At 45.2% G+C, this 15,370-nt stretch overlaps 1 protein-coding gene across 9 annotated transcripts in view; it reads right to left on the bottom strand.

Moving 5' to 3' along the window:
• Positions 1–15,370, bottom strand: part of tenm3 (teneurin transmembrane protein 3) — a 478,631-nt gene that overhangs the window by 367,490 nt on the left and 95,771 nt on the right. For all 9 annotated transcript variants that reach the window (XM_031560115.2, XM_042703120.1, XM_042703121.1 and 6 more), the window contains exon 3: positions 8,790–8,824. The gene's annotated coding sequence lies outside the window, so the exon portion shown is untranslated. The remainder of the gene's footprint in view (positions 1–8,789; positions 8,825–15,370) is intronic.

Here is a 15,370-nt window from a genome sequence, read left to right as displayed (position 1 = left end):
CATGGTCGTCTCTTTAGAAGGAGAGAGACAGGAACAGCCCCTCCAAAAGACGGGCCGCCCCCCTCTTCATCCCTCACCACCTGTGCCTCACTGACAGGGGCCTGTGGCGATCGATCAGGCTACTCAATTATGGTGGTGATGTTTTAATCAATGGGCCACCGTCAAAGAGAGAAGAAATAAATATGACGCCCCAGACCCATCATTGTGAATTTATGACAAACGGCATTGTAATTAGGAGGATGTGTAAACACCGCATCGTGATAAAGAAAAGGCTGGCTGATCAATAGCATTGAGCGAGGCCTGGCATTAAAGCAGCCGGGGGAGGAGAGAGAGGAGGAGCCGGACTCTGGCCCACCATCAGTATGTCAGAGGGACGGGAGCATCGCCCAGGCCCAGGCATCGCTCACACGGATGATCGCAGCATTAATGAGAGGCGATCAAATAAACGGCTCTCCCTCATTACTTCACACATTACACATTTAATCGACAGACATGGGACTGGATGTGGAGTTCTGTGTGTGTGTGTGTGTGTGTGTGTGTGTGTGTGTGTGTGTGTGTCTGTGTGGATGAGCTTGCCTCTCGCTGATGGGGGAGAAAAAAAACAGCATGGCAAATTTCAAACCAGGTGGGTCCCCACACGCTTTCTTCATTAAGGAACTAAATGTCTCAGTGTCTGCAGAAACAAGTAAGTCAACAAATTCACTCTGGGATCCGACGAATACAAACACAAATTGTGGGTTATATGCAGTGATGCCAGTAACGCGTTACTTAGTAACGCGCTACTCTAATCTGACCACTTATTTCAGTAACGAGTAATCTAACGCGTTAATATTTTCAAACCAGTAATCAGATTAAAGTTACTTGTCCAAGTCACTGTGCGTTACTATTTTGTCATTAATAGTACAATATATATTTGCTTTCTTCTTGCGTCTCTTGGAGTGAAGTCATGTAGTCTATGCGACAATTAAGTCACGTTTTCAGCATGAGGGTCACGTCACGCGAATACATAGCAGAGGTCAATGCTGAAGTCAAGCCTGATGGCTATCTAACTAGCGAACTAAGCTATCGCTAGGTATGATAACTAACTATGTAGTTGAGAGAACATCCACAAACAGTTATTGTTCATGACAACTAGTATTATTACAAATACGGTAATGTTAAAATCAAAATGTTAACGTTACAGTCAAAATGTTAATGTTACCGTCTGTAAAATTGCACGCTAGCTAGTGATAGCAAACGCCAGCTATTTACCAGGAGCTTAACATACTGTATCAATCAATGTTGAACAAAACCTGGCGATCTGATACAAAGCCATAGCATTACATCAGGATCATCATTTTACAAGAAAGTTATCGCTACAGTGACTGTGAAACACTTTCAGCAACATGCACACACATCCCTTGAACAATAACGTTACTGGGATAGCAGCTATCTTGCTCCACACTGCTACGTTACTGTACTGTTATCTAGATTGTCACCATCCTAGCTAGCTAGATAGATACCTCTCCACAGTCTCTCGCCAGAGACGGAATACAAAATAAGATTAAAGAATCTTTGTAGGTTATTAGCTAACCTCAACTATTGTATACAGATCGTACCCAGTGGTGAAAGAACATGACTAGTCTACAATGTTGTGCTGGTTGCATTTAATGAAGAGGTCGTGGGGTTTCTCATTTTTTGACAAGAGGTTTGAGAAGCTTCTGTTAATGAGGTACACTAGCTAGTTATAGCTGGCGGAGCTACTGAGTAGGCATACCCACAGGATCAATGAACCGGCATGATAAAAGAGAGCCACGACATAATTAACTCGTGATGATTTAACCATTTCGTTTCTTTTACTATTTTAAACTTCATGTGCTATCTTTATATCCAGCAGCTGATTATGGCAGCTTTCACCAGCTTGGGTCGGACAGTCGCTCCAAGTCTGTTTACTAGACGTTATCACTGTCTGTCTGCACGCTCGCGAGGCTCACTCACGACCAAACAGAGCCGTGAGCTTGCCACCACAGTCTCAAACAGGCGGGATTCCTGTGCTACTCGAAACTATTTATTTCTAACTCTAAAAATTAAACAAAATAATTTCACTAAAACGGTTGTTAGGTGTGAATTTGACGATCTCAAAATTAAAATAAAAATATTTTTTTGGGGGGGGCTAAGGAAACGTTTGGGGGGGGCTCCAGCCAACCCAAAATAGGGCTAGATACGCCACTGGATACATTGTACATTGTTGTTGTGTACTTTACTGTTAAAAATGCAGTTCTAATAAAGTGAGTGTTGGCAAAACTGGTTGTCATTTTTATGTTGAGGCGGCAGGGGCGTTGTCGACAGCTGCTGAATGTAACTAATAAAGTAACTTGTAATCTAACTTAGTTACTTTTAAAATCAAGTAATCTGTAAAGTAACTAAGTTACTTTTTAAAAGAGTAATCAGTAATCAGTAATCCGATTACTTTTTCAAAGTAACTGTGGCAACTATGGTTATATGTGAATATAATTTCTTTTCCTCCAGAATGTACATTGACAAACTATTGCTGGCGACTGTGTGATTACTGTTTGCTAGGGGGAATATGTTCAAATCGGCAAGTATACATGAGTGTATGTGTGTGTACATCTGCCACTTGTATCTCTATAGATAGATAATTTGACAGACAGACACATAGTTAGATAGATTGTGTGTGTTTGTATGAGTAACTCATTATAAATGTTCACAGTTGACCACACAAACAGAAGTTGCAAGCACACATGCACACACAAGAAAACAAATCCATACTGTACAAATATATACCACACATATACACACAAACATGTCTGTCACACATTCCGTCAGGCCACTGTGTGTGTGCGTGCGTGTGTGTGTGTGTGTGTGTGTGTGTGTGTGTGTGTGTGTGTGTGTGTGTATTATAGATAAGGGATAGGGATAGAGAAAATGAACAAGAGAAGCAGAGGAGCGAGAGAGGCAAGATAAAGAAAACTCAAGAGTTACATTGAGAGTGAGGAGAGAAGGAAGGAAGAAAGGGGCATGGCTTTTGTTCATTTCCCACTGAAAACTGTGACCGAGAATCAATAGGTTGGACATCTAAGTCACTGGGTTCCCAGAATGACAATCTCTGAAAAGAAAAGAAAAATGATTTGGTGGCTCCTCCAGACAAGGGAGTAAAGTGACTCATTTTCATAGAGGGGGAGATGAAGGTGCTGGCATGAGTGAAGTGATCAATGGCCACTTCTGAGTGTGGAGCTCATTTTCACTGACAGGAGGATCACAGAGCCGGAGTTTAGCATTGGAAACTATTACCAAAGGGCAAGTAAACAAATTAGCTTTGAAACGATTAGTTGACTGGCTCAGTGTAAGGCTTGTTGTTTTTTGTTGGTGTTGTTTTTGCTAATACCTTTGTTACATGGAAAATCTCTCTCTCTCTGTCCCTCTCTCACACCCACGCACAACCACACACACAGACGCACGCACGCACGCACGCACGCACGCACGCACGCACGCACGCACGCACGCACGCACGCACGCACGCACGCACGCACGCACGCACGCACACACACACACACACACACACACACACACACTCACACAGATGAACAAACACATACACAAATGCACATACATATGCACACTCACAAACAGCCGTCACCCCACCCTGGTATTAGTATTTCTCCCATGGATGGCACTTCTTCAGTTTTTTTCGTTTTTTTTTTTTCCTGAGTGAAGCCCAAAAGTTTGAGCTGGACAAAGGCGTCCTTTGAGAAGTCTTTATCTGCTGGAGCTGGCTGTGGGCTCAGAGAGGCCCTCCTGCCGCCCCACACAGCATGGGCCTCGCATCACTCCTGCTTTGAAACCCTGCACACTCTCCATCTCTCTCACCCGACCAAGAACAGAGGGAATGTTCAATATGAAAGGATGGAGTAAAAAAATAGACATAAAACGCTCCCAGACCATAATGCTCTCTTTCGGTCTCTCTCTCTCTCTCTCTCTCTCTCTCTCTCTCTCTCTCTCTCTCTGTCTGATGAGGTCTATAACAATCTAAGACTTTTTTTCCTTTCTCATCATATCCAATTAGCTTATGTAGTTACACACACACACACACACACACACACACACACACACACACACTCACACACACACACACACACACACACACACACACACACACACACACACACACACACACACACACACACACACACACACACACGCAAACACAAATATGCACACAAGCTCAACAAATTCACAACCCCATCCATCCCAATATCTTAAGGCTCTTAAGGGCCCATTCAAAACAGACAAATGGTGGAAAAAGCACCTCAGACCCAATCTGCCTGTCATCCAGGTGAGTAATAAAGAGAATGAAGTGCCCAGGTAGACGCCACAGCGGGGAGAGGCCCAAAGAGAAGAGGCAGAGGAGTGAAAATGAAAAGGCACGGGACTCCTGAGCTGCTGTGCCGCTGTGGAAAGCATGAGCAAGTGAGAGCGAGTGTGTAAGTGAGAGAGAGGAGAGCAAGAGATAGAGACAGATAGATAGAAAGTGTGAGTGGGAGGATGTGTGTGGGTGTGGATGTGGGTGTGTGCGAAAGAGGGAGAAAGACTGTGTCTGTGAGTGTGAGTGTGTATGTGTATGTGTATGTGTGTGTGTGTGTGTGTGTGTGTGTGTGTGTGTGTGTGTGTGTGTGTGTGTGTGTGTGTGAAAGCGAACGAGCGGGCGGGTGCACGGGAGGCTGACAGAGGGGCCGAGTCCTCATCGCCCAACCTGCTATTGATTTCCTCTCGGTGGAGGCTCCGCGCAGTCTCCCCTCAACAGCCCATCAAACAGCATGGAGCCTTTAGTTCATTACTGCTGGAGCGGTCCGGGCCCCTCTCTGTTAATTTCAATGATTAATTTGTGTTGGGAAAACACTAGACTCCCATGCATTTTGCCCTTAATTAACAAATTGCAATATATTATTAACTTGTCGGCGAAAAGATGGCTCCTCTGCATCATTTCCGCAGCAGGGGGGCAACCGTGCTGCTGCCGCTAACTGCGTTTTTGAAGTCGAACGGCTTCATTTGTTTGTTCGGGTTTTTCCCCCCTTCTCCCAATGTTTTTCAATTTTGTGGCGCCTGATTAAATTATACTACCTTTATGTCCCATTTTATTGCAGGTGGGGGTAAATCAGGTCTTTGTCTCTGGGTTTTGTCTCGACATTGCTCGTTTGGTGCGCGGCTGCACTGGTGAGCGAGACAAAGGCGTGCTCGTTGGCGCACAGAGGAGCAGATCGGCGAGTCAGGCAAAGCGCTGGCCTGAGCAGAACGGGGGAAGCTGAACAGCCACGCCATCTGTGCCTCTTCATTCAATCTGTATGCAATATTTATTGATCCAAACTTCATTGAACTAATTACACCCAATTACTGCACTTAGCGCTGTCAATGATAATGCAGTTTCCCATTAAACTGTCCTGCCATTTACTCCGCTAATAGCCGACCTCCTCTTTGAACAGCTGCGTCAGAGATGTTCTGTCCTGTGGATACATGTATGCCTGTGTGTGTGTGTGTGGGCAGGGGGCTAAAAATGACATCTAGTGACTTCAGAAGAACCCACTGAAGGTTTTAATAAAGCGTAGGGTAATGGTTCTAGAGTTCAATAAAGCATAGGGTAATGGCTCTAATCTACTCTGGCATTTGGGAACCACAGTTCCCCATGATCATTAAGTTGCAACCCACATTTTATAGAATCCAGGCCATAAAATAAACATTAAAATCCTTTAATCCTAATTATACAAACATACATGTTGATTTATTCCCCACACACAAAACTGCATATAGCTAACATAGCTAATTTCAGTCACACGCAAATTACATAAAAAATGCATTACCCCCGCTCACTTTACAGCACTACTCCAGCTGACTCTCACACAGTACTCTAGGCTATGCTTCTGCCGCTCACACAGAACCTTCTCTGTCTCTTTCTGAGAGCTCCCTTTTCTCTTTGAGATTGAGGCATGAGAACCGCCAAGACTCAGCTCAAAAACTATAGTTAATTTTCATGTCCTACAAAAGTCATTAAAGTTCTGAAGGAACATACTCTTTGCGACCCATTCAGAGTGATTCCCCACCAGTTGAGAAACACTGGCATTGAGGACCTGCAGGAGAAGAGATGTGAGGCTCGACTCCAGTGGAGGCCAATCTAAGCACTTGCACCAGCGCCTTGAACCGCGTCCACAGCGCCCCTCAGAGGCAGTGTATGGCCCAGCAGGGAGGCTGGGAAGGTTGGCCTGGGTCGAGGACCTTAACAACAGCGAGCAGAAAACAAGCCCTGCATCTCCATAAGCGGAGCTGACAGGTTTGAGATGTTTAAAATCAGGAACAGATCAGGTAGCGTAGAGGGGGGGAAAGGTTGCTCTGACATGTGTGAGTCCAGGAACATAAAATGACAAGAGCAGGCTGAACTGGAAAAGAACAGGAGGAGCAGTATAGAGAGAGGGATAGAGAGCAAGAGAGGGAATGATAGAATGGGCTGGGAAGGGAGACAGAGAGAGAGAGAGAGAGAGAGAGAGAGAGGGAGTGAGAGAATAGAGGCAAAGAGCAAAAGAAGCCCAAATGCACTGAAGAGCGTGAAATCAAAAACATCAGCAAGCAAATGTCAAGTGGTCCAGGGACGGAGAGTCATTTGGCTCCTCATAGCTTGTCTCCATGAAATTAATCTAAATGCCAAAGAGAGAGAGAGAGCAAGAAAGAGAGAGGGTGAGAATAAGGCACCATCAAAGCAGCAGCCATGGGGTTATCTCCAACACTCAGACTCACATGCAGCTGAGGGGATAAAATAAATTCAGATCCACATTCGACCCATAACGAGTCTCTTAGTTCCTATGTCTTCCTATGGGCTGCAGCAGGCTGAGGCACCAGGAGAGAGATCAAAGTCAGCTGTAATTAGCATGTCTTCCGCACAGAACAGATATCCATCTGATAAGGGAGGGGATTACTTTCATTTGGTGAATCGTACGTGAACTCGGCCACTCAGTGAAACCTGGCACGGTTCCATCCGATCAGATTACCATGTAGAAAAAGACAAACGTAAGTATGTAATAAGAGTCATTGTTGTATTATTGTCAAATTAGACTCGACAAGCTCATTATATTATATACTATGAGATGTGGATTGATGCAGGCATACTGTGTATGTGTGTCTCTCTATGCAAGCATTTTTACTCTGCTTTATTTACTATCAATTTCCTATTTATCTCTTATGTGACTTGTTCTGACACATGCACCAAGTCAACAAAGGATCTTCAAAAGATCCTTTTCCCCCTTTTCTCAGAGTCTTTGACTTGAGGCAGTGACATGCTCGTTTGGCTTTCACAATGCCGTATGAATAAGTCACGGGCATGGCACTGATTTGCACTGACACCAGATCAGTGTGCCGTTTCCTCCTTATTGTCAGCAGGTGAGGCACCAGGTAGGCGTGAAGCCCCTTAGCCTGATCGCTGCACGCACTGGACCTGACACCCCACCACACCTCACCCCACCTCACCTCCTCTCCAGCAGCCACGGCCCCCGTTAACGAGACGGACCTCGGAGGCCAGTGACAAGACTGCCCTGATCATGCTAGATCATGCACAGGCACTAACTGTGTCACCTCCCCCGCCCGCAACTCACAAAGGTCAATAATTAGTCACATACTCACTGTGGTCTGAGGTGTAAAGTAGAGAAATGTGTGTTCCGCATCAGTCCCAACCTCTGGGCATAGCTGGTGTGTCTGACCCTGCTTTTAATGCGGGGAATAAAAGCGAACTCAAAGATACTTCAGCTACGTTGAGCTACGCCTTTGGAAATGTATAGCAAACAGCAGCCAGTGGACTACGCTTAAAAAAAAAAAATCACCTGTCTGTCTGTGTAGCGAGATCTATAGAATTTCATAATTCAAGATCGGCATTTGTGACATGCGATTTGAACTATGTGAATGACAGCTGAACTGAGATGTGCTGCACTGGTCTGGACATCCAAAGCATGTGCGCCAGCCAAACGAGTATCAAGAAGATGGCGTGTATGCAAGAGGCCATGCATAAAAATACACAAATACAGTTACTTATAGTGTGGCTATGAGGCTACGATGATCCATCTATTCTCGATACCTGGTCTCTATGTTTTTCCAAGAGTAACGTGAGTTGTGTTGGACCGCATCTAACATATTTGATTTGAAGCACATCCTGAGCTATTGTGCAGAATGTGTCATACTTCTCACAACATAACAACGGTGTGACCACTTAAGGTGTTTTTCTATGTGTGTATGAGACAGAAAGTATGTGTGTGTGTGTGTGTGTGTGTGTCTGTCTGTGTGTGTGTCTGTGTGTGTGTGAGAGAGAGAGAGAGTGTGAAGGAGGGAGGGAGTGTGAGGGAGCTGGTCAGAGACTTCATTGTTAATGACACACAGACTTGATCTCACACAGCTCACCCTCCTGTTGGCTCATTATCCCTGAGCTCAATGCCTCAAAGCAGTGGCCGTAGCCCACAGTGCGCCAAACAGAGAGTGTACAGTTCGCCTCTCCTCAGGGTCCGCCACTGTGCCATTCTATTTGCACAGGACAGCGTCAATGGCAGTTTCTACCCTGTGACTGCGGGGCAACAAGCAGTCGGCTTAGCCGCCGCAGAGGAGTTTGCAGGGCTGAGGACGCACAAGCCAACACGATACACAACACAAAAGTGCTCTGCTTTGTAATCACACGTTGTGCACACACACATCTGCACACAAAGCAACCCCCCCCCCCCCACACACACACATATACACGCGCACACAATGATGGAAGAGTTACTCACAGTTTAAGAGTCCAGTGCAGATGCAGTTCTTCCCCCTGAGAAAAAGATGAAAAGAGAGATGAAAAACAACAATTACTGAAATGTGAAATAATTTGTTGTTAATTCGCTGTTTTTCATACTGGTCTTATTAATATGCTTCAAATGATATAACTTTTGACTTTGATTTCACAAACTTAATTCATCCAGCAGGAAACAAATATATATATTGTGCATTAACACAGGCCTCCATAATTTACGCCTCCTGAAATAGTCCACATTCGATATTCACAATTGTTTGTAATACGAATAAAGTACACCACAGAACAGAGACCATGTTACCTCTCAGTAACACAGTTTATCAACACTACAATTGAAAACTGTTTGTAACCTATTATGTGGTATCATTAAAAAAGGTTAAAAATGTTAATGGGGGTGATAGATGAAAATAACTATGGCCATCATGATGATGATGATGATGATGATGATGATGATGATCACTGGCATTGTGTGTGGAAATTATGAAGGCTGTCATCACTGTGTCTAAGGAGGCCCACAGCTGAGCTCCATTAATGGCCATGTGACTCCAGCAGCACTTGAAATAACCCTGAAATTGTCTAGGATTGGGGCCATGACGGAGATGCTCTGAATGACATTGAGGACGGCAGCCAGACTTGGGGAAAGAAAAAATGGAAAGAAACCAACTGGAAAGTGGAAAGGGAAGGGAAGGAGAAAAAAAGCATGAAAAAGACAAAGCCCACAAGGTCACAGATGATAGAAAACAGTTGCATAAATTACGCAATTCGACAAAAGGGAGAGACAGAGATAGGCAACGTGAGGAGGGAAATGCAGGAAAGGTGTTTTAGGTCAGGAGATAACAGTCAGGTGCTCTCCATTTTCTCCCTCAGAACACATTATTCTAAGAGTATATATTTGAGGACTGCACAGTCTCTGTGCTTGAGTCCTTCTTGATTGTGAACTGAAGACATGGCAAAAGCTTCAGCTGCAATTGTATTAGATCAGATGAGTGAGGGGCTGAGGGGGCGTTATACATGCGGCCACAAAAAGGCCTAACCAGTGGTCTTAAGCCATGGCTCTTTTGCCACATCACGCAGTCAGCCACCGAGGAAATTGCCCCCAAAAGTCAATTGCAGCCATCGGAGACTACAAAATCTTACTCTCGTCTGACATAATTGAATTTGGGGCTTAGGTGATTAGATGGCCCTTTCAAGCACCAATGGGTGAGTTTTCAAGACCCCCTCCACCCCAATCCCTAACAAACCCCTTGTCCAAACCTTTCACTCTCTGCTTGTCCCAACCTCATCATGTTTAGGGGAAAGATTTCCATGGAGGCATTTCATTTAAAAAATGCTTTAGAAGAAGGCGGACATGCAACTAACCATATCCCAGCATGCACTAAGAAAATAAGGAGAACTGATATATAAGAAGCATTTTCTGTTGTCTTCCTGTTAATCAACACGTCAAATAGTAATGTCAGAGGGACTGCTCACTACAATACAGCTGAGGTGATTCAAAGCTGACATATCGCAAAGGGTTTCTTATTAGTAATGGCTGATCACCTGCAATCAAAACATAACTAATGAAGAATCAAAAAGTGGGTAAAGGACGAGAGACAGTGTGTGTGTTTGAGAGAGAGAGAGAGAGAGAGCGAGAGAAACAGTAAAAGTCAACAATAAATCCTTCTGTAAACTGCCTGATGTGTAACTACCACGACGGCTCGCTGAGGCATATGGACTGGACCGTACCAAATCAAGCTATTCTTCGACCCGTCTTATCGGCCCCGGCCACACCTCGGCTCAGTGTGAAGTGGGGGAACTAGCTGCTGTGACTCAGGGCTTCACACAGGACTTCTCATTATTATCAAGAGGCATCATTGCTGATGACAGGGATGTCGTGATATAGATAAAAACTCCAACCACCTTCGACACTCTCACTGGTCTTATCACAGATACACAGCTAACAGTAGTGCCATCTCCGTACTAACGAAAAAAACAATACTGTATCACTATCACTATCACTATCAACAACCTTTATTTAAGGAGGGATCAATGGATTGTTTGTTGAATGAATGGATGGATGGATTGAAGGTTGTAAATCCCTCAATTCCTAAAAAACACTAAATACACAACTATGATTATACAACTACTGACACAAATGGAAGTTGACACAAATGGAAGTTGAGACATGGTTATATTTTTACATCTACTTTTGAAACTTTTGAAGCATGAACTTCATTGTGCCATAAATTGTGCATGTCCTTGAATATTCAAACCATCAATTTTAACAATCCAAACATCAGTGTAGTCAAATTGCAATACATCTCACACCATTTATATGCAGATATGGTAAGAAAAGTAAAAACATTTTTGTCATTTTAGTTATTTTCCACTTTACCAATACCAGCTCAAGGGAAAGAATAAAAACATCCTCGTAAAATTCGAATTTCAGAACAATGATACAACTTCCAATTGTCTATGCTCCAATTAACCAGAGAAAGATCTGCGATGACTTTTCACATCAAGTCTTTAAGGTCTTGATTATGTATTTTTTTTTACTCTCATCCATCTCAGATATTTGGAAATGTGAATAAGCTGCCCTGATTTCGTTTCCTCTTTTCCTTTTAGAGGACAGTGGATACAATCAACTACTATCAATACCTACACTCAACTAGAGTCTCAATTGTTGAATTCATTTGATCTGTGACCTGTCCCACGTTGGCTATTAAGATGGATGGACAGTGTTATGTAATTTGTAAGCAAATATGTTATGTAATATGTGAGCAAAGTCTCATTTCTATTTTCGTTTCACATCACATCCCACTGAATTTCTACCTCTGACATTCACTATGCAGCTGCAGATTATGGACTTCAGAAACTGGATACATTTCTCCTAAGCAATTTGGAAATAAAGACACTGGATACTACAATAGAAGTCTTAGGCCATAGAGTTACAGACAGGGACTGACTGAAAGCAGGACTGTGTGTCACTGGAGACAGAGGATCTATTGAAAAACAATGCTCCCATATGAAGAAACTAAATCTGCTTGGAGAGTACAAAAGGTTGGGGGGGGGGGGGGGGGGGGGGGGGGGGGGGGGGGGGGGGGTAAATAATTCCAGGCAAACGGTGCCAGATGTATTCTCCAAGGCCAACGCCTTTTTGGGTGCTTTATTGACTCTACTGCCAGAGACAGGCGTGGGCCTGCACGGATGGCGGGAGTCGAGGTGGCGGGAAAATGCATGTGTGTGTGTGTGTGTGTGTGTGTGTGTGTGTGTGTGTGTGGTGGGGTGGTGGGGAGTGTGTCGGAGGGGTTGCGGTGGTGTTGATGGGTGTGGGTGAAGCAGGATTCCAATAAAAGCGTCAGGGTTTACAGTAACCCTGCGACCTTTAAAAGGCACTCTATGGGCGGGCACAGCGGAGCACAGAGATATAACTGGGATTCTGCTCCTTCATTATTAATATCACACACAACATGGCAGCCTTCCCAGTCCAAGCCAGCTTCTGGCATGAATTATACAGCAGAAAGCACCTTTATTAATTCCACAAATAACAATGCACATATTATTAACAGCAATAGATACTCTTCAATGCGCTGACATCTCTCAAAGGGTAATTCAATATATTTCTGTTTGTTTTGCCAAATACAGTGGGTTACGTAGAGGTAAGGAATTAGATTGGAGTAGGTGGGTTGACACAGATGCGTAGCTAGGCCAGGAGATTAAATGTTTCATACCATAGAGCAGGGGACACATTAGCGCAGGCTGATGGGAGGTGCGCGCATGTTTTCAGATCAAAGGCGTGGTGCCGACGGAACTAATTATGTGTAGCGCTATTGCAACTGCCGGTCAGGCTTTCCAGGTGGACTGGAGGGGGAAGAAGTCTGAGTGTGTGTCTGATCCCTGCAGCAGACAGTGAACAAAGAGCTGTGATTATGACATAAACAAATCGCTGTCTCTCTTACTGTAGGTGTGTGTGTGTCGAGGCGTGTGTGTGTGTGTGTGTGTCGAGGCGTGTGTGTGTGTGTGTGTGTGTGTGCGTGTGTGTGTGTGTGTTTGTGTGTGTGTGTATATGATTGTGTGTGTATGTTTTCCCCTGCAGAGACAGCCGCGGTCCCCACATTGTTGGGCTGTCTGTGGACTCTGGTTCCAGAGAGCTATCTGTATGACAGGCGTGGTAAAGGTTTCTTCTGCACTGCTCCTCTGCCCTCCCTGTCCTCCTACACCATTGTCCTGTGTGACAGTACCTTTGTCTCTTCCGCAGCCATCACCCCCACGCTGGGGAAAGGGCCAGCCAGCGGGGGGGGGCGAGGGGGGTGTTGGGGGGGATTAGAGAGCCATTGATTTCAGTAGCGGAACACCTCGGATGAAGTCTACCTCAAAGACCAAGGGAAGGCCCGATCATTATGGTCTCATGGTCTTTAAAGAGGTCAAAGAGAGAAGAAGATGAGAGAGAAATAGAGAGAGAGAGAAATAGAGAGAGAGAGAGAGGGTGAGAATGAAGAATTAACACACCTTAGTCGGCTTTCCTTCATACAGTATGTCTTGTGCTGTAGCGCTATGCGGATATTACTGCAGGTTTTTGGTGTGCGAACTAGCAGGCGAGGATGAGAGAGCGTTGAGCTAGAGTCACAGCACACAGACAGACAGACAGGCAGACAGACAGGTGTGGAGCAGTGGAGAGTCTCCGCACAGGACTGGTGACATTAGGGCAGGCGCTCAGACGTGCGATGGCACTTTTTGGAGCTGCAGGCGGTGCCTGCACTCTCGCTGACCTTCCCTGGGCTTCAACTCTTAAACTTTGTGCTGAAAGTCAGCAGGTAGAAACAGACCCCCCCCCCCACACACACACACACACACACACCACCACCACCGCCACACACACATAAACCCACCAAAATGTAAATATGCAAACACACACACACACACACACACACACACAGCCATACACACACACAGGTGAGTCTGGGGCTGACAGCTGTGGCTGACGGAACAACTGGTGACATGGCTGGTGAAGGGACGTGGGTGAATTATTCCCTCTCTGTCAGAGCCAATCAGTAAGCGGGACAGAGCAGCATGCGTCTGCACAGGTGGCAGCCTACCCCCTGGAATGGAAGCCTGGTGGCAGAACTGTTTGAACATCAGAGGAGATGGCAACGGGTGGGTGAATGGGTCTGAGCACAGGTGTGTGTGTGTGTGTGTGTGTGTGTGTGTGTGTGTGTGTGTGTGTGTGTGTGTGTGTGTGTGTGTTGGGGATAGTGGGTGGAGGGCTAATTGACCTACATGTGTGTATGGAAGGATGGGATGTGGGATGTGGATGTGGATATCATACATTTGTGCGTCATTTTTATGTTTTGGGTGAGAGCACGTAATCATTCATGTTTATATCCATGTCTGTGTTAACCTTAATGGTGTGTAAGTTTGCATGTGCATGCGTGTGTGTGTGTGTGTGTGTGTGTGTGTGTGTGTGTGTGTGTGTGTGTTTCATGTAAATGTAAGAAATATAGTTTATCCACCATTGTGGTGCACCTCATCTCCATTACACTAGAAAGCTGGGCAGATGCTACCACTACACTGACCCTTCACTGGCCCTCTCCTTGCCCACCCACACCACAGCCAAACCACCAGTGCCATCGGCCTCACAGCAGGGCTCCTCACACGGGCCTCAGGGTTCTCCCAGCCATCTGAACCACTCCAGCCCGTCTGTGACACAATACACACACACACACACACACACACACACACACACACACACACACACACACACACACACGAGCGCGAGTGTCGAAACCTGCTGAATGATTAATTGTGTCGGAGCTTTGAAGTGGAGTGTTTTATGACTGCAACCTGCCAATCAAACAGGTGGCTACACATGTCTACACAAAGACACCCGCCAACACATGTCTCTCTACTTCATTTTTTTTTCTCTCTTTCTTTCTCCTTCCTTCTTTTATGTCACCGGGCAGAAACTGAATGCATTATCCATTCAAGGACGTACGTGGGGCAAAAACATGACGTCGTTCTGGTATTTCCATCAGGAAGTGGTTTGGGTAATTTGGTAAATTACCTGACACATGGGAAGTGTAACCCAGCCAGTCTTCCTGTACCAATTCAATTTTCATAAGTATGAAGGATTCACTTTTTTTCCTTCACTGATTATTTTTTTTTTTTTACCAAACTGAAAATGAAAGCAATTATGAAGCCCCCTCCTCATTCCCTTGGAGATGGAGGATAAGATACACTTCTGACGTAAGTGCATGTGCCTGTGGGTGTGTCTTTTGTGGTTGTGTGTGTGTGTGTTCGTACCGGGGGGCTGGTCCCTGGTGCTTGCCTGATGAAGATGACACTGGCATGGAGGGATGAGGGAGAGCACATTGGTAGACTTTCCCTGACAGTGTTCCTGGGAACAGATGAGTGTCTCCAGGCCATTAGGGGGGAGTTGTGATGCAGGCTTATTAAAGGAAAACATCAGGAGATACTTCACACTAATGAGTAGCCCATAATTGCTCAAATAAGGTGGAATTAAACTGTGACTATTTGATAGACACGTCTCCGTCTCCGACACAGAGATGGGGCAGCCTAGAGAATAAA

Source organism: Clupea harengus, chromosome 22, assembly GCF_900700415.2.
Source record: "Clupea harengus chromosome 22, Ch_v2.0.2, whole genome shotgun sequence".
Taxonomy (NCBI): Eukaryota; Metazoa; Chordata; class Actinopteri; order Clupeiformes; family Clupeidae; genus Clupea; species Clupea harengus.
Note: the sequence above shows the minus strand (reverse complement) of the source record. Positions and strands in the feature narration are given on the sequence as shown.